This window comes from Etheostoma spectabile, chromosome 2 (assembly GCF_008692095.1).
Source record: "Etheostoma spectabile isolate EspeVRDwgs_2016 chromosome 2, UIUC_Espe_1.0, whole genome shotgun sequence".
NCBI lineage: Eukaryota > Metazoa > Chordata > Actinopteri > Perciformes > Percidae > Etheostoma > Etheostoma spectabile.
In genome coordinates, this window is record NC_045734.1 from 29,031,323 (window position 1) to 29,037,947 (window position 6,625).

The following is a 6,625-nucleotide window of genomic DNA, read 5'->3' on the forward strand; positions in this document are numbered from 1 at the left end:
AAATGACCGAATAAATAATGACTTGCGATTAAGTTTTAGGTCATTTCACGGTTGCCATGTGCCACAAAACGAAGAAATGCCCAGTGTTTCCGCTCTGTCTGCACACATGGGGGGGGGGGGGGGGGGCAACAAAGACAGTTGGACGTGCACTGACGAGGAGACGAGAGACTTTCTGAATTCATTTATCAGGAACTCGCGAAGGAAATGGCCGACAAAGGTTAGGACAAGCCGTGGGACGTCCTGCGGAGTCAACGGAAGACGCTCAAACAGCGAGACATGTCTCGGAAAAGAGTCTCGGAGGGACAATAAGAGCCAAGTTGCATCTGCATCGTCATAGCGAGGCGTTGATAGCGACGTTGTTTTCTTATTATAGCTTGGTATGTCGCTATCAGCTGGAACATAAGCTATATAAAACTATAGCTTGTCTGATTTTGATCATGTAGACGGGATCCATTTTGTCTAGAAACACTTTGTTGGCAAATGTTGTGCGATTCAGTACAACACCTTAAAATGTCTAAAATCAATTCCATATGATAATTTGATCAGAAAACAGCATGTGGCGTCATCACCACAGGTTTTTATTGGCTTTAAAGCCGTTGGAGGGGAACACACTTTCACCTGCTTTATTCCCAGGAGGTTTTTTACCCAACTTCAGATAATTCGATTGACAAGGGAATGGAAACTTAGCTACTGCTGACTAATAGCAGGGTTGTTTAAATGTTTGAACTCAGCACCCAAATGAAAACAACCCCTCCTGTCTGTGCTCCTTCAGAAGCCAGATTCTCTGCCCCTCTTGCTCCCCCGTGGCCGTTCACCAAGCACCAACCGAAGAGTGCCAGGGTTTTTTTTAGTACACAGCTAGCGAATCGGGAGGAGATATTTACTGAATATTTCAAAATGTGTATTGGATTAGAATCACTGACTGCCCCTTTAAATCAGTTTTTAAATCAATTGATTAAAACAGACAATTCAGTTCAGTTTTGGTTGTTCAAAAGGCCTTTTTATATGTTCTGGAAACGAAAAAGGGAGTATTGCACGCATCACATAAGCATGACGTCGTTGAAACCCTGAAAACAGGTTTTATTTATTTATGTCGTCATAAATGCAAAGCCAGCCTGCAGTCCACGTGTACTCATCTGCACTCTGCTCCCCTCTTTCTGGCTGGAGATGTAGCTTAATGGAGATATTCTAAAAAGGTTGGTTTAAAATGGTTTCATTTAAGTTGCTATTAAGAAAAATGCAGTCAATGGAAATGGAGACCATGGTGTGTGTAATTTAGCATCTAAATTTGTGTGTGCATGTATAAACTTAGCTTTTTTTGTAATTCAGGCCTATGTGTAAAGTGTGCAACAACAACAGAGTGTAAATTGTAATATCCCCTTGCAGGACTAATACATTATTATTACATTTTGTTTAAATAACTGTGAAATAGAGCAGAATTGCTCTGCAGAGCGATGGTAAATCAATGCTAAAGAATGTCAAAGATCCTCTTGTATGGAGAAAATATTTGTCTCCATACAAGAGTTACTTGTGACTTTATCCTAGATCTGTCTCGCAGCTTTTTTGTAAATAAAAAAGTTCCCTGACTCCTCCTGTCCACATGTCCAATTGTCTTTTGAGAACAAAACCCCATATCACTATATTGTAATAAATGGCTATTTATTGCTTCAGTGGTGGCTTAATTGTCACCATTGAATCTTAAGACATGAGAGCAATTTAGCAAAAAATAGAAGCAAATCAATACTTTAGCATAGAGTGCATTAAGACCAGGATACAGTAAGCGACCTCAGTCAAGACTTTCCATGAATCTTATTGACACATCTGGTTATGTTTACATCATATGATATAAGATCTGCCAACAGAAGCAGTTGTGTTTCCGAACCAAGGATTATCAGCTTAATGCACACACACACACACACACCCACACACACACACACACACAGACACACACACAAAGAAACAAATGCAGGTGGAAAAGTGCATAAGCACAGCCACACAAACACATCTGTTCATTTATCGGATTAAAAAAAGCAAAAATAATAACACCACGGTGTGCAGCACACCTACATAGGGATAATTTACATAAGCAGCAGGAACAGTATTTTACACTGGAGCCAAAACATACACTGAAATACACACACACACACACACACACACTCACACACATACACACACATGCTGGTCTTGCAAAACCTAATTTCCTCTGGGACAGTAAATGTCATATGGTCCGGTGCATGTAGTCCAAAAATGGGTTACCAAATGCTGACTATGACTGCAATGAATCAAATTGGGGACGCCAATTTTTTGCCCCAAATCATATAAATAAAACTCCTGGCTTAACAGTTTAAAGTCCTGGAATACATCCCCATGCGTGGCTTAGGATATTTTACACATGCAGGCACTCACATGCAAATCACTGAGCTCCACAGGTCTCTGTGTGAGGAGATTGCAAGTCAGGGATTGATGGGTATACATCAAAAAATAAATGCAGCAGCTCACCAGTTTGGCTCTACTTGGACTATTACAGCTTGTGATTGCAAGAGAAGGAGTATCTGACACTCATAAGTACTCGAGCTACAGGCAAGAGGAATACTCAAATGAGCTCAAACCTCTGTTAGTACATCATCAAGTGCTGTTGAAGAGCATCACACTCATTACTGTCTGCAGAGCTGCATATCTTTAATTCATCACTGTGGCGGCAGAAAGGGGAAGGGGAATTTAATCAGGGACCAAACGTACTGTCAACACCGGGAATGGTTGTACACGGTTTGGATATCCGAAATGAAGTGAAAAGCCAAATGTAAAACTCACACGCCAAGTACAGTGCATCAGTGCTCAGTGCTGTACAGACTGTCAAATATCTGAAAGGATAAGTCTTTAAAATAATGAAAGTTGTGCACAGGAGAGCATTCATAATCTCGGGCACAAGCGTGCGGACAGCATTATTACAAAGAGAACACGGTTCTAAAGAGCTTCTTTCCAGCCGCTGTGAGACTTTTGGCCAAAACTAAATAAACTATTCTGCTGAGGGTCTGTGTAATATAACACATATGTGCAATATACCTGTGCATCTTCTTTATTTATTTAATAATAATTGTGCATTTTACTATTTTAAAAGGGGCTGTCTTTAGGGGCAAATGGAAATATGCAATTACATTTTTGGCAAGTTTTAGGAATGCAATTTTATTTACTTTTATTTGTACTTTTTAATGGTTTTGTGCAATGTTATTCACTAATAATGAAAATGCTTTGTGTGTCTTTTTAAAATTGACTTTCTGAGTATTAACCGCACAAGAGTTCTTGTCCTTTCCGGTCATCTTCAGACAGCAGGCACACACACAAACACACACACACAAACGCACGTGCAAGCTGATCAATTATTGTGTGCTGCTGAAAGTGAGTTGTCTTGTGCTTGGCAGGGGACATCTGGAGGAGCCACAGTGAGAAGGGTCTTCGGGGGGTCTGCAGTTACACTGCCACAACTTTACATTGGCTGTTTCTCTCTCTACTAGTTTTCACTGAAGTACATACAATACTTTTCTATTTCAAAATCAAATCATAGTGGGGGGGCTCTGGGTATTTTGAGCGTCAAAAACTTCATTTCCGGCATTCGGATACACGTTTATCTTACAAATTAACGATGGAAATACCTTTCTTTAACAACAACACAGATAACAATTCAACATATATTAAAGATATGATGGAAAGTACGTTGTTACGTGTTATTGGGCATTCTTAAGTGGGTATATGGAAATCCTGGAGCTTTCTTAGTGGGTGTACTGCAGATACCTGCACATCACATAGACTACACCACTGCAAACAATCCACACCGAAGGCTGGTATCTGGCACACAGCCTGTCCCATGTTCTAAGCTATTTGGGCATGTAGCGTGAAAAGGGACAGATAATTGGGTTTATCACCGGCGTATTTTTAGTTCTCATTTCTCCACACGCAATTTACAACAGACTGAAAAAGGGGCGGGGGGAGTATGTGTGGCAGGAGTGGAAGAGCAGACACAGAGAGAGGAGAAGGATGAGGAGGAGCAGGATGGGAACGGCGGTTGACAGAGGGAAGAGAAAGAAGGAGATGGAGCCTGGCACGTGTCCTGGTTTAGTGGAGTGTGTGTCAAGTAGCAGTGGTGTTTCCGCCCTCAGGCACCAGTGCGGGTAGACGGAGCAGAACGAGCCCTCCGCGTGACTGCAGGGGTGCCCTGACAAGCCCGGCTTATTTAGGAGAGCAACCTTAGGAAACTTTGGCAACGCAGGGAGCCGGATGAGCCGCCACGGTGCAGACCTCTGTTAACACTTGCAAACAGTGCAGGGGACAAGAATAGAAATCTGAGGATTGCTGTTTGAGGCGTAACGTCATGTTGAGAAGTGAGATGAAGAAACAAATAAGAGTGAGTGCTGGAGATTATTTTCCAATATGTCGGATGCCTCATTTAAATAAATACATATATGTAAAGACAAGTTAGGGTGGAATAACAGCTTTGCTGAGTCTACATCAGTCCACCAACCACAGTTTATCAGCAGGCTGCTTATGTCTATTAATATATATACAAAGATATATATATACACAGATATATATACACCACATACTGTATATATACATATATACTGTATAAGCATAAGCAGCCAACTGATAAACTGTAGTTGGTGGACTGATGTGGACTCAGAAAATCTGTATAGAGGGATGTATATATGTGTGTGTGTGTGTGTGTGTGTGTGTGTGTGTGTGTGTGTGGTGTGTGTGTGTGTGTGTGTGTGTGTGTGTGTGTCTGCATATATAAACCAGTGCTGTATTTTCCACAGAGCTAATGAAAGCATGCTGGATATCCGCCGGGAGCTATGGCCATTGCAAATCCTACTGCACCCTTAACAAATAAACAAAGGGCTCAGTGTGTACATGTGTGTGCTGGGCAAAAAGCGCTGATCTCACAAAGCTGGGTTCCCTTAAATTAACACTGCAGCCGAGATCGGATGGGCGATGGTGAGAGTGAGGGTGAGGGATGGCTGCGGAGGGTAGCACCAAAAGGATTGATGGAAAGAAATCAGTTAAAAAGCAGTGTCCTGGAAAATAGCTGCTCTGTGAGGAACGGTGGCACCCTTCAGAGATCAGAGTCACGGCGAGATAAATGAAAGCAGTTCCTCGAGCTAGCTCGTTGGTGGAGTTAGTTTGGATTAAGCACAGCACACGTTAAAACACATGACATGCTTGGGTTGCTTTGGTAGCATTGGAAGCCTACTACCTAGCAGAATGTAGTAGTAGAAGTAGAAGAATATTTCAACCATTCCTGCAGTATTTTAGATTGCTATTTAAACTATGTAGCTTTGTTTAATCCATTTATCCCATCCAATTTCAGCTATATACATATAGCTGACCATTTCAACCTTAAAGATACTGCTTGTTTTTAATGTCAATAACAAAATGCTCCAAATGTTCTATGCTGCTTTTATTGAAAGTGTTTTAACTGACTGTGTTACCTGCTGGTTCGGAAACGCCACTGAGTCACAGCAAAAGACAATCAGAAAAACAGTTACAACTGCCAGTGTGTTACCTGGGATAACACTTCTGAGAATTGAACACATTTCCAAAGATAGGCATCTCATTGAACAGAACAGATCCAAATTCTCTTTTATACCACAAGCCATAAAAGCCTTAAATCAGTCAAAATATGCTAGATGTCCAGCCGGCCTGGTCATACCCAAGGGTGTGTAGTGTAGTGTAGTGTAGTGTAGTGTGTGATGTATGTTCTTCATGTTATGTCTGCCGTTGTCTGATGGACTATCTGGTTGTATCATATGTCTGATGTTTTGTCATGATGTGCCCACGGGGACAATAAAGTTATCTACTACTAGTTTATCCATTACTGTTATCGCAACCATTTATCAATTACCTTTGGCTAACCATCTCACCTGTTCACCCATAACTGTTAGCTTATTATTTTAAACATGTATCTTTTACTTTCAGGTTATTACTTTAAACATTTATCAATGACTTTTTTTTTACTGTGTATCCTTAAGGCCACTTTGACACACTATCCAATTTATTTTTCTATTTTAAGCAAACTATTGTATTTCACCTATGTATGGATAAACAGTTGACTCATACCCATTTGAATACTTCTAAATTGAACTTAGTAGTCAGACTCTTTATTAATTACTCTTAGCTTTCTGTTCTGTTCTAAGACTTCTGCTTGTTTAGTTTTTTCTGTACTCTCTTATGCATAGTCAATTATGTGTGTTCATGTTCAATTCTCATACAATTTTTTGATTCACATCATGATGTATGTATACTTTTCTTTAGTTGAGCTACTCCACACTCTTTCCACATACCTCTGTTAAACTATTGCAATGTGACACCACATTTTAATAGTAGAATAAATATTTTTGGCATTGTTTAGGGGGATGCTTTGCAAGCCTTTTTCATTATGAGTGAGTTTTAAATGCATTCATAAATTGTTATATTCAAGGGTTAAATAACATATACAAATTCAAGCGTCTCTGATGAGGCCCACAACAACTTTACATGTCACGATCTAATACTACAGTACGACAGCTGGGCTGTTCTGTCCTCTTCTGCCTTTCCCCCAGACACAGCAACGTCACATCTGTCACCTTAATGC